At 45.7% G+C, this 21201-nt stretch overlaps 1 protein-coding gene across 2 annotated transcripts in view; it reads right to left on the bottom strand.

The window, feature by feature from the left end:
• The window catches only part of LOC137570506 (G-protein coupled receptor 35-like), a 93069-nt gene that overhangs the window by 43270 nt on the left and 28598 nt on the right, over positions 1-21201 (bottom strand). The window contains exon 1 of one of the 2 annotated variants that reach the window (XM_068279185.1): positions 5824-5866. The exons of the other annotated variant lie outside the window; for it this stretch is intronic. The gene's annotated coding sequence lies outside the window, so the exon portion shown is untranslated. Of the gene's footprint in view, positions 1-5823; positions 5867-21201 lie in introns of those variants that run through there. 2 annotated transcript variants of the gene reach the window in all.

Consider the following 21201-nt stretch of genomic DNA (forward strand, 5'->3'; position numbering starts at 1 on the left):
ATACATAACCACTTCAAATGGCTCCATCTTCTCTGTCAGCAATGATCTGACAGGAATAACGACAGAGCAGTGAAGAAGATAACTAATCCTAAATGTAACGCTAAACCACGCCCACTTTCTTTTTCATGAATTGCATTTTATTCCGTTTTAGCGAATCATTACCGAATCGTTACCGAATGTTCGCTAACAGCTGTAGATAACTTTGATGAATCCTGAAATGAAGTTAACAAATTCAGTATTTTACCAAACTGTTGTTAACAAATTTGCTAAGCGTTGATGAATCGAGGTCTATGGCCTCGATTCATCAACACTTAGCAAATTTGTTAACAACAGTTATCGAATAACAATTGTTATCGAATTCACGCCGAATGAGGAAAAACCTTGATAAATACAACTAGAAATCGCTAAACTTCGAATTCGGTAATTTAACAAACTGGAAAAATTTATCTCAAAGAGAATGATGAATCGAGGCCTATGTGTATTACAGAACAGTAATCACTCATGTAAAATTATAGTTTAAAAAACTGGGATGTTTTAAGGGTGGAGCTTAATCGCATATTTAATTAAACTGAGGGCAGGGCAAGTTAGTTTACCTATTTCCGTTTCAGAAATATTGGAGGTTTCGGATAACAGCAGCAGCAGCTGCTTGGCAATTTAGATTAGACGTAACAAATTGCAGCAATTAAGTCAGTATTGTGACATGGCCCTTCGGCCCTACATTTTCATGGCTGCCTGTGGAAGTAAAACCTGTTTTTCTGTACCTGCCTTTACACCAGCAATAAAGGAAAAACAATCATTGTGAGCAACACTGTACCATTTTTGCATTTGGATGGTTGTTTTCAGTCACTCAGCCTTGCTAGGCTTCTCAGTGAGGCTGGGAGCACACATAGCAGAAGCTCTAGCATTGCGTAAAACACTGCGTTTTATGCAGCAATGTTAGTCTATAGGATGCAGGAAAAGATTCAGAAACCTGCAATTTACAGTATGCGTTTCGCGAACGCTGCTTTTGTTGCATATTATGCAGGCTGGCTGCCAAAACGCACCTAATAAAAGTCTATGGTGACGCATATGCATTGTGTTTTAATGCGTTTTACATGCGTTCTTTAATGTGTTTTTTTGGGGGTTTGTAAATGGCGATGTATTTCCATGTCCTCTATACTTCCTGGTTATTTTGTATAAAACGCAGGGAAAAAACGCAATCAAAACGCATGCAATACGCATACAAACACAGATGCGAAACGCAAAACGTATTACGTCGCACACGCACCTGCATAAAATGCTCCTTTTCCACGCTATGGGCTTGATTCACCAAAAAGTGATAGCTGCTATCACGGCAGTTATCACACGATCTGCCACAAACGTGCGTGTTTCGCGCAAACGTTTGTTTATCACGCGGAGTAATCCTTTACATGCGCAATCGTTCACGCGTGGCAGATCGCGTGATAACTGCCATGATAGCAGCTATCACGCTTTTGTGAATCAAGCCCTATGTCATATGTGAACCTAGCCTAAGGCTCAACACACACCATACAATCTTGGTTGTTCAATCTTACCACTTTCATGTAGTAGAAGAGCTTATCCAATCAATCATTCAAGGTATTTTCAATCTGTTGGCCCTTATACTACATAGATTTGGTAAATCTGTACAACCAAGATTGTATGGTGTGTGTTGAGCTAAAGGCCCTTTTCACTCACAACAGAATGTGATTTACATGTTGGCAAATTTGCATTTGCCACACATCTAATAAAAGTCAATGGCATCGCATCTGATGTGTGTTGTGCAAATTTCTGCATGCACATTTTCTGAAGGAATAAACAGCCTACATGTATGCTTTTCTTTCCACATCAGACATGCGATTCATGTCTAAAGCTGAGTACACACGTACGATAACGATCGTTCGAAAACGAACGATAACGACAATCGGACCGATAATCGTGCGCTCCAAATTTTCCAACGATCTTTTTTTGGACGATAACGACCGTTATCGTTCAATCCGGCCAATCCAACCCGGCGGATTTTTTCGAAAGATAATCGTTCAATCGTTGCAGTGTGTACAAAGATAATGATTATCTGTGGAGTAGTACGCATGTTCTTATTGCCTGTCATAACGTCACTTCCGTTTGCGCACGCATTTTTTTATCGTTCGTCGTTCAGTACTTTATACTTATATCGTTCACGTGTGTACACAATCGTTCATTACGAACGATCTTTTCGGTCTAATTTGAATATCGTGTAAACGTCACGAATCGTTCGTAACAAACGATATTTATCGGACGTGTATACGAACCTTAACACATGTCAATTGGTAATGCCAAATTTTGCATTCCAAATGCAAAAATTTTCATGAAAATGTGAAGTTAAATGGTAAGAAATTCAGTATTTCTTCTTTGCTCTAAAAGATTATTTACAGCAGAAAATCTACTGCCACAAAAAAAAACTATTGCACCAGAACAGCATTCATACAGTTTAACAGCACTTTCTTTTTCAGTGCTTCTTCAATGGAAAGCTTGCTGCCGCATCCAAAGTGGTGATAACATTCTATTTTGTTTACACTCCTCTGTCACCTACTTTAGTATACATTCCTAGCTGTGCTGAAAATGAACTGTACCCTGCCATAGAAGTGATCGCTAGATGCATCTCCATATATAAATACAGCAGCTATGCAGTAAAATGCAATGGCAGCTTTCAGAGCAGATAAACTGTACTTTGGAAGCTTGTAATTTGTAGACAGACAATACTACTAGTGCACAAAAGTAAATATGGTAACTGTATGGGTAATAAAAAGAAAAACATTTGTATTTAATGTTTTTATCCCTCTTTAATTACATACAGTTTCACCTAAACTAACTTAATCGGTATGCAGGGAGAAATGGCAATGTAAAAATTTGCATTAAAAGGCAAACAAACAAAAGAAGATTCAGAGCCTAAAGAATGCAAAACGCAGAATCACAAATGAAAAAAAAAATGGATAAATATAGGCAGAAATAGCTGGGATAAGTATTACTATTGCTCGAGAGAAACAGGGATGCCTCTAAATGTGTCACTAGACATTTCTGCAGCCACTATGAGGGTCCGTTCGCACCTGAGCAGGAATCGCACGATTCCCACTCAATGCAAACCGCTAGTGGTTTTTATAAACCGCTAGCACAAGTAACACTATGGCAGTGTTCTCACTGCCACGTTTGCGGTTAGCGTTAACCGCAAACGTGTTACATGCAGCGGTTTACCGGTGATTAGCGATCGCAATTAGCATGCATAGCACCGCTAATCGCGATCTCTTCGAAAACGCTGCAGTATCCAGTGATTTTTCTACGTTAATCGCGGAAAATCACTCCCACAAAATGGTTTTGCGGTTTTAGATGTGATCATGTGAATGGACCCTAAGGCAGGTGCTGCTTGGTCCGAGCTCACACCTCTCTTGTGCAATAGGCATAAGTGACTCTTTACCATCATTGGGCAGTTGGTGTCTGGACAGTGAAACAGGCCTTTGACTCAGCAGTGTGATTTGTGCAAGAATGGGAAAACGCCAAGGATGAGTTGTGCAATAGAAATGTGGAAATAAGTAAGGCAATTTGTTTTAAGTTACTGATATAGCAGCCAGGGCCGGCGCTACCATAGAGGCAAAGGAGGCAGCTGCCCCAGGGCCCCAGAGCTTGTAGGGGCCCCCAGTGGCTACAAGAGGAAAAAAACATTTTTTTCAAATTGACCTTATAGTTTTTGAGACAATCAATTTTAAAGTTTCAAAGGAAAAAAAATACACATTTAAAATCCAGCCGACTTTAATGGTTAATAGCAAATCCACCTTAAATGCTAGAAACCCTAAATTTGCAGGATATGTTAAGGAGATCATTGAGGATAAGAGGAAAAAAACATTTTTTAAAAAGACCTTATAGTTTTTGAGAAAATCGATTTTAAAGTTTCGAAGGAAAAAAAGTATGCTTTTAAATGCGGTAAATGTCACTTTTAGTAGGAAACCTAACAGTAGTGTAATTTTACATGCATCAAACGAAAGCGCAATAAATTTCCTGACGGGGCTTCCAGGGAGTCCATATGCAGCCGCAGTGCTTTGGCCAGGGATCGCTATACAGCCGCAATATGGCTGTATGAAGATCCCTGGCATTTTTTTCCTATTTTCCCAATTTTTTTTATGTTTAGAGTGTGGGAATTTTTTTTTATTAAATTATGTGGGGTCCCCCCTCCTGAAACTTTTTAACCCCTTGTCCCCCATGCAGGCTGGGATAGCCAGAATGTGGAGCTCCGACCGATTGGGGCTTCAAACCCTGACTATACCAGCTGCAAAAAAGGTCCCTTAATGCCAATTTTTGCTCGGGGGTATCTGTTGGGGGGGGGGGGGGGGGGGCAGGTTTATTTTGCCCTGGGGCCCCATTGTTGCTTAAACCGGCCCTGATAGCAGCTGTACAAATCAGTGATTATACAGTATGCTTTCAAATGCAAAGAAATTAGCTAATGAAGCTAGCAGGGGCAAAATCAGACAATTTGGTTGTATTAGATACTCATATTTATATGGTCCAGTTTGGGCAGATGTCTCAAAGCAGTGAGCACACAGGGGTACTTAGAGAAGGTCAGTTTGTACTTCCTTCCAATTGCAACACCAGAGGCTTTCTTCAAACTTGTTGTTCAAGATTCCGTACATCATACCACTATGCATAGCCACAGGCTTTTGGGCCCCAGTGCAAGTTTTAGATTTGGGCCCCCGAAGCATTCTATGCATAACAATTCATATAGTGCAACAATACCTGCCAAGGACATCCACAATATGAGAGGTGTAAGGAGAACAGTTTGTTAATGGTTACCACTATTCAAAGCATATATAGAAGTGATTATTACCAGCATTGCACCATTAAAGAGCTAACACTGTGGTTGAGGAAGGGTCCCTAGTAGGCCCCTTTTGTCCAAGGGCCCCAGTGCGGTCGCAACCTCTGCATCCCATATTGCTACACCACTGCATAGGCATCTGTTATACTCCCTGGTGCAGTGTTGTCTCCTTCCAGTTACACTAAATGGATCAGCATGACCACTGCAGAATCAGTGTATCAGGCCTGTAGGAATATCCACCCACGCATCATCTCCAATGCCCCAATCTAATTCCACACGCTTCACCCTATGTGGCGCGTCCCCTCTTGAACAAGAGGTGAGGTGACAACCATGGCCGGCCCGCTCATGAGGCGGGGTGAAACATTTGCCTCAGGCGGCAAACTTCTAGGGGCGGCAGGGGGGGGGGGGGGGCGGCCGCCGAGCCGGAGGGGTAGCGGGCAGGTCGGGGGTATTGGGACTAGCGGTGGGGAGGGGGGTCAGACCCCCCACCCCTCGCCTGGGTCCCCCGATCTGCTCTCCCCTCCAGCTGTAATTAGGAAGCAGCCGCTTGCAGAGCCTAAGAGGCAACGGGCAGGGAGGACTCACCTTTTCCGTGTTCCAGCGAGCGCTCCACTGACGTCACTTCCTGCATCGCCGCCCACTGTATTGTAAGTGGACGGCGATGCAGGAAGTGACGTCAGTGGAGCGCACGATGGAACGCGGATAAGGTGAGTCCTCCCCGCCCGTGCCTCTTACGATCTGCAAGCGGCTGCTTCCTAATTACAGCTGGAGGGGAGCGCAGATCGGGGGACCCAGGCGAGGGAGGGGGGGTCCGACCCCCCTCCCCACCGCTAGGCCCAATACCCCCGACCTGCCCGCTACCCCTCCGGCTTGGCGGCCGGCCCCCCCGCACCCACGGACAGGAGGGGGGGAGGCTGCAGCAATTTTCTCCTAAATTTGCCTCAGGCGGCAAAAAGTCTAGGGCCGGCCCTGGTGACAACACCTACCCGACTTTGGTTACACCCAGGCCTTTTAGTGTGCAAGGTATTGGAGCTGAATGCAGGGTGAGCAAATAAACTTTCATGCCAAACAAGGATTCAGAGTTAGCAATGTCCAGCAGCAGTCCAGGGTCATACACGGGTGATCAGATATATTGCAGCACAGGCGCGCTAGGCAACGAGAGGTCAAAAACGTATCAGAGGTCAAACCAGGCACCAAACAGTCGTAACGATAATCCAGGCAAGAGGTCGGTTCAGGCTGCAGACAAGGAAGGTCCAATAACAGGCAGAGGTCAAAATCCAGGCAATCCAATATAATACGACAGCGCAGTACAGGGCACCAAGCAACCAGCAATCTAGAGCTATCATGGGCAACATGCAACTGTCACAGCAAGGTTGAAATACTGACAGCATCCAATCCATGGCCAGCCACATGCACACAACAGCTAATCACACGCAGGCATTAATCCTGTTTAAGTGTCAGCTGACAGAGAGATCAGCTGACACAGGTGGCAATGCATGTCAGCTGACTAACCAGTACTGACCATCAAAACACCCTGACTGTGTGTCAGCTATAGCACTGGTTAAGGACATCGCCTCCGACGTGAGAGACCAAGGTTCAATCCCAGCCAGGGTCAGCATCCATTATATTTATAAAAATAAACCCCTGCCTAAGTGTCAGCCGACTATCCTGTCAGCTGACACTCTCTCTGTCGCCACCTCAGACCATACTGCGGCCGAGAGGAGCGAGACATCCGCCCACCAGTATGCGCAGAGCGATCCCCAGTGCGCGCATCACCAGTGGAGGATGGCCGCCGACATGCGGAAGTGCCAGGACGCGACCCACTCTTGGCAGAGACAGCCGCGTCACTGGATCCCGAAGGTAAGTCCCTCACACATTGTTTGTAAATCACTGCAGAATTATTTAGTCTCCAAGTTCAACAGGTAGTACTAGGAATTAGGGATGGTCGGAATTGGCAATTTTCGCTTCCGTGGAAATTTCCGCCGACTTTAACATTGATTTTCTCAAGAACTACAAGGTCTTTCTTGAAATTTCCTCTTGTTCCGCATTTCCGCATTTTACATTACAGTCAATGGTTGCCGAAATTAGCCGTTAATAGCAATGCCCCTGTAGGTGCTAGAAGCATAACATTTTCAGGGTATGTTAACCGGTTCAGCGCCGCAGTGCCGAAAATCTCATGCATCCGAGCAACGTTCACCTCCCATTCATTCGCCTATAACTTTATTGCTACTTATCACAATGAATTGATCTATATCTTGTTTTTTCCGCCACTAATTAGGCTTTCTTTGGGTAGTACATTTTGCTAAGAATTATTTTTTTCTAAATCCATTTTAACAGGAAGATTAAGAAAGAAATGAAAAAAATTCATTATTTCTCAGTTTTTGGCCATTATAGTTTGAAATTAATATACGCTACCGTAATTAAAACCCATGTATTTTATTTGCCCATCTATCCCGTTAATTACACCATTTAAACGATGTCCCTATCACAATTTATGGTGCCGATATTTCATTTAGAAATAAAGGTGCATTTTTTCAATTTGCGTCCATCACTATTTATAAGCTTATAATTTTAAATAATATAATAACATACTCTCTTGACATGCAGATTTAAAAAGTTTAGACCCTTGGGTAACTATTTATGTTGTTTTGTTTTTTTTTATTGTATTTTTTTAATTTTTTTTTTTAATAAAAAATGTATGTGGGTAATTTTTGGTGTGGGAGAGAAACTGCTTATTTTACATGTAAAATAAGCAAATTCTTTAATTAAAAATGTATGTGGGTGCAGTTTACTATTTGGCCACAAGATGGCCACAGTGAGAAAAGTCCTGGATGCGAACGATCTCGCATCCAGGTACCAAAATTCAGAGGAGTTGTTTCCTGGGGGCAGAAATACCGCGCTCTCTGGAGAGAAAGCGTCGGTATTTCTGCGGGGAAGTTAGATCGGTGAATGGGAATTATATTCCCATTCACTGATCGGGGGGCTGGCGGGGGGCGGCGGGTGCGCCCGATCGCGCAAACCACGCATTGAAAGCAGCAGTGCCTTTCTGGACGAGAAAGCTCGTTCAGAAAGGCCGAACTGGTTAAGCAGAAGAGTGGGAACAAGAGAAAAAAAATCTTTCAAAAAGACCTTGTAGTTTTTGAGAAAATCAATGTTTCGGGTCATTGGTAATGTCCCGAAAATCCGCCTACTGCACTTGTATTACTGATTTCCAAATTCAGATGCGTAAATGCAATTTTCCGATCAATAATCAGAACGAGCATCCCTACTACGTATTAGTTTAGGTGCATACAGGGATCATATAAGACTTAGAGGAGGAAGCAATTACAATAATCAATACAGCAAGTAGCAGGTAAGCAGTCCATCAACTGGAAACAGGACATCAATAACAAGGAACAAGGAGCAGCAACAACCTGGGGGGGGGGGGGGGGTAAAAAAGGGGGGCGGGAAAGTGCGGAGTGAGTTCAGGAGTTTGACAGCAAAGGGAGAAGAATGTGTTTCTGTGCCTTGAGGCTTGAGGTTCTAGTGGAGATGGCCCGGAATCTTCAACCTGATGTGAGCAGGCTGAAGAGACACTTCACACTAAACTGTACAATAATACAGCTTACGTTCCTTATTTCATTTGTTTAACCTATATGATTGTATGTCTATTTAGGGAGGTTGTTCTCTCTCTTTCAATGACACACCCCTATGTGGGTGTTTTTTTCATTGGGGAAGAGGTGTGGTGTATTGTATATATTTGCCACACTTCCAATTTTTAACTTGTGCTCTGATTAAGCACCATTGTGTGCCTGAAACATGTCATCTACTCGTTGATACTGGTTTTATTTGATCTAATAAAGGCTTGCGTTTGCCACAGGACATTAACAGGGGCGTTGTTAGCACCAAAGATCAGTGGCACATGCCCCTGATCTATTCTGGGGCGCCCTGGATGTCCCTCAGACAGAGTCAGCTGTGGTGCCTCAATGGCGGGTATCCTGGGAGCTGTGGTGCATCAATCGGCAGTATGCTGGGCACTGTGGTGCCTCTATGTGGGCATACTGGGTTCTGTGGTTCCATGCTGGGCACTGTGATGCCTTTATGGAGGCATGCAGAGAGCTGTGGTTCTTCTATGGGGGAATGTTGGGAGTTGTGGTGCCTCAATAGGAGGCCTATGGGATCATGGGAGGGGTTCCACTAGAAGGTTAGGGAATGATATGGGGGGACTGGCAGCAGGCCACCTCGCCCAGCAGAAAGCCAGACCAGCCAGCACAGAAGCCAGGTATCTCTGCCTAGTTATGTTTAAAGGGAACCAGAGATGAACGATTTACAAAAAATTAAACATATCAGTTGATAGCTTGTAAAGAATAAAAGCTCTACCCGATAATTTTGCCACTCTGGTGTGCCTTTTTGAGTGCTTTTTATCCATTATTGCTCCAGGAAATATCCAATATGGCCGCCGGCTCATATGCCTTCTGCTTTCAGGTTATGAGGTGTTCTGGATGTGCTGTCTAGCCTCTATGAGACTATAGACAAGCAGGGCTGCTGCTGCAGCATTTCATCTGTGCGCTTTCAACTTCATATTCTGGTATGCTGTGTGGCTGCCTGTAGGAAGTGTCTCTCATAGTAATGAAACTGCATACAGTATAGATAATAATGATGACTGGCTGCACAGACAGAGCACACAGATCACACAGTGTAACGATCGGTGTAACACAGAGAGGGTCTGATTACCGGTGATCTGCAGTATCACCGAGAATGCAGAATATACCCGATTATTGATGATCTGCAGTATCACCGATAATTAGATATATCTTCTAACCTCTGGACACCTGAGAGAGAAGTGAGTGTTTGGGTGTAACAGTAACACTAGTGGACTGTACCTAAGGAGTAGGTACAGAGGCAGTAAGGAATACTGCACAGAAGTATGCTCCTTCCGTAAGCCTAGACTCTCCCGGGGAGAAGCTAAGCAGAATGTGGGAAGGACAGAGCGTGAGTGACACCAATGAGAGGGTGTCACTAACAGATCTGGGAACTGCCTCTAACAGTAAGGCTAGTTCTCGAGTTCAGCCAAGCCAGGTCGTCAACACACAGACAGATAGGCCTAGTGCACACCGGAGCGTTTCCGCTGCGGTTTGCGATCCACTTGCGGGTGCGGATCCGCTAGGGTAATGTATTTCAATGGGCTGGTGCACACCAGAGCGGGAGGCGTTTTGCAGAAACGCATACTCCCGGGCTGCTGCAGATTTTGGATTGCGGAGGCGTTTCTGCCTCAATGTTAAGTATAGGAAAACCGCAAACCGCTCTGAAAAACGGCACTTCGGAGCAGTTTGCCAGGCGTTTTTTGTTACAGTAGTTGTTCAGTAACAGCTTTACTGTAACAATACATGAAATCTACTACACCAAAACCGCTACACAAAACCGCAAAACGCTAGCTGAAACGCGACAGAAAAAGAAGAAAAAGCGTTTCAAAATCTGCTAGCATTTTGCGGATCTGCTAGCGGTTTTTGGTGTGCACCAGGCCACAAAGTACAGAATCAGAAGTCAGATACGGAATCCAATAACAGGCAGGGTTAGGCAACTGAGAATCAGAATAACGAGGTACAGAATCAGGAGGCAGGTACAGAGTCCAGGAACGAGCAGAGATTGGCAACAGGATATCAGAAATAGCAAGGTACAGAATCAGAGTTCAGGAGGATTAGTCAGGCAAGCAGAAGGTCATAACAAATAATACAGTTCAATATTCCTAACGCTAAGGTGTGAGCTCCGTGATCATCAACACCTTTGGAAACTATGCTAGAACACAGATACTGACAAGGTCTGAGTGCTACCATGTAGTGATTGCAACGCCAGACACCAGAGAAATGACCAGCATCCAGTATATATACATCAGCGCTTCCAGCGCCTCCCCTAAGTGCTGGACCAATGAAAAGTGGTGGAAATGTCAGCTGACCAGCTTGGTCAGCTGACCTTCTTCTGGCTGTCATATAAACTCTGCCTCTCAGCGCGCGCGCGCGTCATTCTGAACCTGTGTGGACTATCAGTCCCAGCCACACCAGTCACGCTTTGCAATGTCTCTGCTGGCCTGCACGTGGGGTGAGACGCACCGCTATCTGCACATGCGGTGGCCTCCCTGCGCCTGGTCAGACTGTTAGTAGCAGGCCTGTGCACGCAAACCGCTGCGTCAGACGCGGCGGTTTCTCCGCGTTCCGCTATGCCAGCCGCGGAAACAGCCGCCTCATCCTGCGTCCATTAGAGTTGAGCTGAAATTTTCGAAATTTCGCATTACTATAATTATGCATGCGAAATTCGCGATTACGATGCGAAATTGCGGTAGCGTAATTGCCATTAAAATCGTAATTGAAAATACCGTAAGCGTAATTTTCAATGCGAAATTTCGCGTTTCGTTCATGCCGTAATTTCGCATTAAACGCTACCGTAATTTCGCGTTAAACCGTAACGCTCCGTATAATCTAAAAAAGCCGCCGACTTTAAGGGTTAATAGCAAAGCCCCCTTAAATGCTAAGAGCCTCAAATTTGGAGAATATATTAAGGAGATCAGGAGGAATAAGAGGAAAAAAATTTTTTTCAAAAAGACCTTATAGTTTTTGAGAAAATCGATGTTAAAGTTTCAAAGGAAAAATGTAAACATTTAAAAACCCGCCGACTTTAACGGTTAATAGCAAAGCCTGCTTAAAGTTTAGGAACACCAAATTCCCAGGGTATATTAAGGGGATCAGTGGGAATAAGAGGAAAAAATTTTTTTTCAAAAAGACCTTATAGTTTTTGAGAAAATCGATTTTTAAGTTTCAAGGGCGAAAATGTCTTTTAAATTCGGAAAATGTCAGTTTTTTTTGCACAGGTAACAATAGTGTATTATTTTCATAGATTCCCCCAAGTGGGAAGAGTTTTACTTACTTCGTTCTGAGTGTGGGAAATATAAAAAAAAACGACGTGGGGTCCCCCCTCCCAGACCTCTTTAACCCCTTGTCCCCCATGCAGGCTGGGATAGCCAGAATGCGGAGCACCGGCCGCGTGGGGCTCCGCACCCTGACTATACCAGCCCGCATGGTCCATGGATTGGGGGGGGTCTCGGAAGGGGAGGGGCAGCCAAGCTTTCCCCTCCCCCTCCGAGCCCTTGTCCAATCCAAGGACAAGGGGCTCTTCTCCACCTCCGATGGGCGGTGGAGGTGGAGGCCGCGATTTCCTGGGGGGGAGGTTCATGGTGGAATCTGGGAGTCCCCTTTAAAAAGGGGTCCCCCAGATGCCCACCCCCCCTCCCAGGAGAAATGAGTATAGAGGTACTTGTACCCCTTACCCATTTCCTTTAAGAGTTAAAAGTAAATAAACACACAGACACTTAGAAAAAGTATTTTAATTGAACAAAAAACATAACCACGAAAAAAGTCCTTTAATATTCTTAATTAACCATTAATACTTACCTGTCCCTTTAAAAGCCAGTTCCCACGCAATATCCTCGGAAATATACTAAACAGTTACAATATAACAAAGTTATTACAATGTAACAACTTTGTTACATTGTAACTACGCCGCACCCGACGCCACTCGCCGCTCAGCCGCCGCACCCGCACGCACCCGACAGAGCTCTGAGCTATATAGCTCAGAGCTCCCTAAGCATCTTTGTATTTGGGCTCCAAGGAGCCCCATTGGTCCTTAGCAGACCAATGGGGTTCCTTTAAATCAGAAGGAACCCCATTGGTCTGCTAAGGACCAATGGGGCTCCTTGGAGCCCAAATACAAAGATGCTTACAGAGCTCTGAGCTATATAGCTCAGAGCTCTGTCGGGTGCGTGCGGGACGCTAAGTCCCCGCCGGCTCCCGCTGTCCACCCCGCCCACATCTGTCACCCACATGTCACCCACATGTGGGTGACATGTGGGTGACATGTGGGAGAGGCGGGGAAGGCAGCGGGAGCCGGCGGGGACTTAGCGTCCCGCACGCACCCGACAGAGCTCTGAGCTATATAGCTCAGAGCTCTGTAAGCATCTTTGTATTTGGGCTCCAAGGAGCCCCATTGGTCCTTAGCAGACCAATGGGGTTCCTTCTGATTTAAAGGAACCCCATTGGTCTGCTAAGGACCAATGGGGCTCCTTGGAGCCCAAATACAAAGATGCTTAGGGAGCTCTGAGCTATATAGCTCAGAGCTCTGTCGGGTGCGTGCGGGTGCGGCGGCTGAGCGGCGAGTGGCGTCGGGTGCGGCGTAGTTACAATGTAACAAAGTTGTTACAGTGTAATAACTTTGTTATATTGTAACTGTTTAGTATATTTCCGAGGATATTGCGTGGGAACTGGCTTTTAAAGGGACAGGTAAGTATTAATGGTTAATTAAGAATATTAAAGGACTTTTTTCGTGGTTATGTTTTTTGTTCAATTAAAATACTTTTTCTAAGTGTCTGTGTGTTTATTTACTTTTAACTCTTAAAGGAAATGGGTAAGGGGTACAAGTACCTCTATACTCATTTCTCCTGGGAGGGGGGGTGGGCATCTGGGGGACCCCTTTTTAAAGGGGACTCCCAGATTCCACCATGAACCTCCCCCCCAGGAAATCGCGGCCTCCACCTCCACCGCCCATCGGAGGTGGAGAAGAGCCCCTTGTCCTTGGATTGGACAAGGGCTCGGAGGGGGAGGGGAAAGCTTGGCTGCCCCTCCCCTTCCGAGACCCCCCAATCCATGGACCATGCGGGCTGGTATAGTCAGGGAGCGGAGCCCCACGCGGCCGGTGCTCCGCATTCTGGCTATCCCAGCCTGCATGGGGGACAAGGGGTTAAAGAGGTCTGGGAGGGGGGACCCCACGTCGTTTTTTTTTTATATTTCCCACACTCAGAACGAAGTAAGTAAAACTCTTCCCACTTGGGGGAATCTATGAAAATAATACACTATTGTTACCTGTGCAAAAAAAACTGACATTTTCCGAATTTAAAAGACATTTTCGCCCTTGAAACTTAAAAATCGATTTTCTCAAAAACTATAAGGTCTTTTTGAAAAAAAAATGTTTCCTCTTATTCCCACTGATCCCCTTAATATACCCTAGGAATTTGGTGTTCCTAAACTTTAAGCAGGCTTTGCTATTAACCGTTAAAGTCGGCGGGTTTTTAAATGTATACATTTTTACTTTGAAACTTTAACATCGATTTTCTCAAAAACTATAAGGTCTTTTTGAAAAAAATTTTTTTCCTCTTATTCCTCCTGATCTCCTTAATATATTCTCCAAATTTGAGGCTCTTAGCATTTAAGGGGACTTTGCTATTAACCCTTAAAGTCGGCGGCTTTTTTATATTATACGGAGCGTTACGGTTTAACGCGAAATTACGGTAGCGTTTAATGCGAAATTACGGCATGAACCCACTGTAATGCGAAAATTACGCGAAAAATTACGCTTACGCGAAATTTCGCGAAATCCTTCTTCATTACGATTATGTACTTACGGCCATAATCGTAATTACACTAATTACGAGAAATTTCGCAAAATCGTAATTAGGTCATTACGCTCATCTCTAGCGTCCATGCGGCGGCTTTTCCGCGTTTCTTCACAGTACCCCCCCCCTGAGGAGTGGACTCCGGACAGCTCCTTCCAGGCTTCTCAGGATGTAAAGCGTGGAATTCCCTTCTCAGTTTGTCAGCATGCATGCGACATTCAGGTACCCATGATCTCTCCTCAATACCATACCCTTTCCAATGAACCAGATATTGTACTGAGTTCTGAACTATGCGTGAGTCTAAAATGTTCTCTACCTCGTACTTAGGTTAGTCATCTATCATCACAGGAGGAGGAGGAGTGGGACCCACATGGACTGCTGGCTTAAGCAGAGACACATGAAAAGATCTTACGCCACGCATACTGGCAGGAAGATCGATGGCATAAGTAACATTGTTGATCTTTCTAGTTACTGGAAATGGACCCACAAACCTGGGCCCCAACTTGGCTGAAGGCTGTTTCAAGGTCAAGTGACGTGTGGACACCCAGACTAAGTCTCCTGGTTGAAACTTCCACTCTAAGGAACGTTTTTTGTCAGCTTGACCTTTCTGACTTTGAAACACCTTCTCCAAATTATTTTTCACGATCCACCACACGTCCTTAAATGACTTTTGCCAGGCCTCCGGAGCTGGAAACGGAGTGGAAGCGATTGGCAATGGGGAAAATTTGGGCAGCTTCCCAGTAACTATCTGAAATGGACAGAATCCCGTGGAAGAACTTTTCAAATTATTGTGCGCAAATTCTGCAAAGGGCAAAAACTTGACCCAATCATTTTGCGCTTCTGCAACGTAACACCTCAAAAATTGTTCCAATGATTGGTTGACTCTCTCAGTCTGACCATTGGTCTGTGGGTGGTAGCCCGATGAAAATGAACATGCCCATTTGGTGACAAAATGCCCGCCAAAATCTCAAAACAAATTGGACTCCCCGATCTGACACAATGTTTTCCAGAATGCCATGCAATCGGAAAACGTGGATGATGAACAAATCGGCCAACTCCTGGACCGAGGGGAGTCCTTTCAAGGGCACAAAATGGGCCATTTTACTAAAGCGGTCGACTACCACCCAAATGACCGACATGCCCTCAGACCTGGGAAGCTCACCCACAAAATCCATGGACAGGTGTGTCCACGGCTCATTCGGGGTGGGCAAGGGCTGCAACGTTCCCACAGGTGCCAGCTGGGAGGGCTTACTTTTTGCACACACCACACACTCTCTAACATACTCCTTGCAATCCGTTGCCAGAGAAGGCCACCAAGCGCACCTGGCAACAAGATCCTGTGTTCTGGAGGCCCCAGGGTGTCCCGCATTTTTGTGTGAATGGAACATCTGTAAGATCTGAAGGCGGAATGGCAGTGGTATAAACATAACCCCTTCAGGCTTCCCCTCCGGGACGTCCTGCTGAAAGGGCCCTAACGTCTCCGTCCAGTCTTTCCATGTCTCAGTTGTTGCTAGTACCAGTCTTTGTGGGACAATGGTCTCTGGGGTAGAGGGCTGTGCTGTCTCTGGCTCAAAGCATCTGGACAGGGCATCTGCCTTAATGTTCTTGCTACCTGGAGTGTACGTAATTATAAATCTGAACCTCGAGAAGAACAAAGACCATCGAGCCTGAAGGGGGCTTAATCTCTTAGCTCCCTCGATGTATTCTGAATTTTTGTGATCAGTGTAAACTGTGATCGTATGTTCTGCTCCTTCCAACCAATGACGCTATTCTTCAAAGGCCAACTTGATGGCCAGGAGCTCCCTGTTGCCTATGTCGTAGTTTCTCTCTGCCGGAGAGAACCTACGAGAAAAATAGGCACATGGGCGTAATCTACCCTGCAACCCTGATCGCTGATACAGCACAGCCCCTACCCCGACCTCCGAGGCGTCCACCTCAACAATAAAGGGGTAGGAAGTGTCAACGTGTCTTAGGATGGGTGCAGAGCAAAACAAGTCTTTTAACGTGGAGAATGCTTGCAGAGCTTCTGGAGACCAGTGGGTAGTATCTGCCCCTTTTTTAGTGAGACTAGTGAGGGGTGCAATGACAGTGGAGTACCCCTTTATGAACCTTCTATAGTAATTGGCAAAGCCTAAGAATCTCTGAAGAGATTTTAACCCCACAGGTTGAGGCCATTCCAGCACAGCAGAGACCTTGGCAGGGTCCATAGACAGGCCAGAGGTGGAAATTATGTACCCTAAAAGGGTGACAGATGTCACCTCGAAGATGCATTTCTCCAATTTAGCGTAAAGCATGTTTTGTCTGAGTTTGTCCAATACAAATTTGACATGTGACCTGTGCTCAGAGAGGTTGTTTAAAAAAATAAGTATATCATCCAGGTATACTAACACGAATTTGCCCAACACCTCCCTGAATACCTCATTGATTAATTCCTGGAAGATGGCCGGGGCGTTACACAGCCCGGAGGGCATCACTAAGTACTCGTAATGCCCGTCGGGCGTGTTAAAGGCCGTCTTCCATTCATCGCCTTTTCTGATCCGCACCAGGTTGTATGCACCCCGTAAATCTAATTTCGAAAAGATCTTAGCGTTGGTAACTTGTGTAAACAGGTCATCTATCAGAGGCAAAGGGTAGCGATTCTTCACTGTGATTTTATTCAGGCCCCAGTAATCTATGCATGGCCGCAGGCCTCCGTCTTTTTTCTTAACAAAAAAGAACCCTGCGCCAGCGGGCGACCGAGAGGGGCGAATGAACCCTTTGGCTAAATTCTCACGAATGTACTCCTGCATGGCCACTTTCTCTGGCCCAGACAAATTGTAGAGATGACCCCTTGGGGGCATACAATCAGATCGGAGATCGATGGGGCAATCAAACGGGCAATGTGGAGGTAACTTATCAGCAGCCTTGGGACAGAACACATCTGAATACTCGGAATATTGTACTGGTACCCCCTGCAAATGAATCCTGGTCTGGCCCAATGTCACCTTCCCTAAACACTGCTGGAAACAATGAGTTGACCAGCTAGCAGGGGCGTAGCAATAGGGGGTGCAGAGGTAGCGACCGCATCGGGGCACTTGGGCCAGAGGGGCCCCGAAGGGCCCTCCCTTAACTACAGAATTAGCTCTCTATTGGTCCTATGCTCATAATAATGACTTCTGTAGATACTTTGAATAGTGGTAATCATTAACAAACTGTTCCCCATCCCCTTCTTGCACCTCTGACACTGTAGTTGCCATTGGCAGATTTTGGTGCGCCGTATAAATTGTTATGTATAGAGTGCTTGGGGGGCCCCATTGTAAAACTTGCATCGGGGCCCACAGCTCCTTAGCTACGCCACTGCCAGCTAGTTAACTGCCCAGTGGTCCAATTGATCTGTGGGGAGTGAAGATGCAACCATGGCATGCCAAGGATGACTGTGGAGGTGGTCATGTGTAATACAAAAAACTGTAATTTTTCGTTGTGTAGTACCCCTATAGTGACTTCCACCTCTGGTGTCTGAGACAGCGGATGATTACTTTGCAGGGGGGAATCATCTACTGCCGTAACCTGAATGGGTGGTTTTACCGGGGTGAGCGGAATGCCTAATTTCTTTGCAAATTCGAAATCCATAAAATTTGCTGCAGAGCCTGAATCAACAAAGGCCTCGGAATCCTCGGTTTTATCTTCCCATGTAACAGTACAAGGAAGAAGTAACCGTTTATCTTCTAGGGGTAAGACACGTGCGCCTAGGGTGTTACCCCCTACAACTCCTAGGCGGTAGCGGTTCCCGACTTATTGGGACAATTACGTACTCTATGACCCCCTTCTGCGCAGTAAAGACACAGCTGCTCAGACATCCTACGTCTTCGCTCCACTTGGGATAGTTCCGACCGACCAATTTGCATAGGTTCGGGTGGAGGCGAGACGGGAGGAGGTGGAGTTACTGGAGGCGCAGCGTAGGACACCATCTTTACATGACTACTACCCCGGGTCTGTTTCTGATAGCGTAGCATGCGGTCGACTCGAATGGCCGATGAAATGGCCTCATCGACTGTTTTAGGTTCAGGCAGACTTAACATGAGATTTGAGACCTCATCTGACAGTCCCGATAAGAAACAATCTAAGAGGGCATACTGTAAGTGTCCCACCTGGCTGAAACTGACCACCTCCTAAATTCCGCTGCGTAATCCTCGACCGGACCCTTGCCTTGACGTAAAAGCTTGAGCTTCCACTCCGAAGTCGCAGCAAGGTCTGGGTCGTCGTAAATTACTGCCATAGCTTTGAAAAATTCATCCACTGAAGTGAGGGCTAAGTCTCCGGTGGGAAAACTGTACGCCCACGTCTGAGAATCGCCTGATAACAAAGTCTTAATAAATGTGACCCTTTGAGCCACTGTTCCAGAAGATCGAGGTCTCAACTCAAAATAAGATAACACTCTACTTCTAAAATTTCGGAAGTCAGATCTGTGACCAGAAAACTTCTCAGCTACAGGCAAATGTATGTCAGAGCTAGGAGGGGATCGCACCTCATTCACTGCCGTCTGAAGGGTTTGTAAAGAACCAGACAAGGCGTCAATCATAGTTTTGTGACTACCCAGCACTTGGTTGATGTTGTCCACCGAAGTGGCAAGTGCGCCCAGACGGTCAGTGTGTGCGTCCATTTGTATTTTGGTCTGGCGTTCTGTAACGATCGGTGTAACACAGAGAGGGTCTGATTACCGGTGATATGCAGTATCACCGAGAATGCAGAATATACCCGATTATTGATGATCTGCAGTATCACCGATAATCAGATATATCTTCTAACCTCTGGACACCTGAGAGAGAAGTGAGTGTTTGGGTGTAACAGTAACACTAGTGGACTGTACCTAAGGAGTAGGTACAGAGGCAGTAAGGAATACTGCACAGAAGTATGCTCCTTCCGTAAGCCTAGACTCTCCCGGGGGAGGAGCTAAGCAGAATGAGGGAAGGACAGAGCGTGAGTGACACCAATGAGAGGGTGTCACTAACAGATCTGGGAACTGCCTCAGTAAGTAAGGCTAGTTTTTTGAGGTCGGCCAAGCCAGGTCGTCAACACACAGACAGATAAAGTACAGAATCAGAAGGCAGATACGGAATCCAATAACAGGCAGGGTTAGGCAACTGAGAATCAGAATAACGAGGTACAGAATCAGGAGGCAGGTACAGAGTCCAGGAACGAGCAGAGATTTGCAACAGGATATCAGAAATAGCAAGGTACAGAATCAGAGTTCAGGAGGATTAGTCAGGCAAGCAGAAGGTCATAACAAATAATACAGTTCAATATTCCTAACGCTAAGGTGTGAGCTCCGTGATCATCAACACCTTTGGAAACTATGCTAGAACACAGATACTGACAAGGTCTGAGTGCTACCACGTAGTGATCACAATGCCAGACACCAGAGAAATGACCAGCACCCAGTATATATACATCAGCGCTTCCAGCGCCTCCCCTAAGTGCTGGACCAATGAAAAGTGGTGGAAATGTCAGCTGACCAGCTTGGTCAGCTGACCTTCTTCTGGCTGTCATATAAACTCTGCCTCTCAGCAGCGCATGCGTCATTCTGAACCTGTGTGGACTATCAGTCCCAGCCACACCAGTCACGCTTTGCAATGTCTCTGCTGGCCTGCACGCGGGGTGAGACGCACCACTATCTGCACATGCGGTGGCCTCCCCGCGCCTGGTCAGACTGTCAGTAGCAGGCCTGTGCGGCGGTTTCTCCGTGTTCCGCTATGCCAGCCGCGGAAACAGCCGCCTCATCTTGCGTCCATGCGGCGGCTTTTCCGCGTTTCTTAACACACAGCCACACTTGTCTGTTTCAGAGATTTTTCCTGCAGCAGCAGCCCCTCCCATGTCATCAGAGTTCTCAGTATGTAAAGCAGGAAATCTGATCCAGGAGGGGGCAGGCTTGGGCTTGAAAAGACTCCACAAAAGAGTGACTCAGCTATAATGATTCCAGGTCAAACCTCGACTGACTCAGTCAGGGATTCTTATCACAGCTGATTATATAGACAGATTAAGCAGAGAAGATTTAAACTAAAATCAGGGTAGGTGTTTACTGTCATGTTCCCACTGTTAAATGTAATAAAATACATGAGGGTGTTTCGTCTCTGGTTCTCTTTAAGTGACACTGCCTATTTATGTGCTATGCTGCATTTTTTTTTATTTTTTTTTTTTGCATTCATGGAGAGGGGGCATCATGCAACATTTTTCTGGGCAGGCCTACTTAGACCACTGTTAAGTTCATGTAAATTTGGCTCCACTCATGACCACACCCACATTCTGGTGCGTGACCACACCCATTTTCCATCTGGAGTGCCCAAAAGTGCCCGGATCTCTTAGGACCTTAGCAACGCCCCTGGTGCATAACCTCACTTCTGTTTTTTAGTACAACTTACAGTGGTACTGCACATACTGCACATACAGTGGGATGCGAATTGTCATGATTTTCCTGTATAAATCGTTGGTTGTTACAATAAAAAATGTCAGTTAAATATGTCATATAGGAGCCACACACAGTGATAATTTAGAAGTGAAATGAAGTGTATTACATTTACAGAAAGTGTGCAATAACTGTTTAAACAAATTTAGGTGGGTGTATAAATTTGGGCACCACAAAAAAGAAATGAAATCAATATTTAGTAGATCCTCCTTGTGCAGAAATTACAGCCTCTAAACGCTTCTTGTTGGTTCCAATGAGAGTCTGGATTCTGGTTGAAGGTATTTTGGACCATTCATTTTTACAAAACATCTCTAGTTCATTAATGTTTTTAGGCTTTCAAGCAGGGACAGCTCTCTTTAACTCACACCACAGATTTTCAATTATATTCAGATCTGGGGACTGAGATGGCCATTCCAGAACACTGTACTTGTTCCGCTGCATGAATGCCTTAGTGGATTTTGAGCAGTGTTTAGGGTCGTTGTCTTGTTGAAAGATCCAGCCTCGGCGCAG

This window comes from Hyperolius riggenbachi, chromosome 4 (genome assembly GCF_040937935.1).
Source record: "Hyperolius riggenbachi isolate aHypRig1 chromosome 4, aHypRig1.pri, whole genome shotgun sequence".
NCBI classification, from domain to species: Eukaryota; Metazoa; Chordata; class Amphibia; order Anura; family Hyperoliidae; genus Hyperolius; species Hyperolius riggenbachi.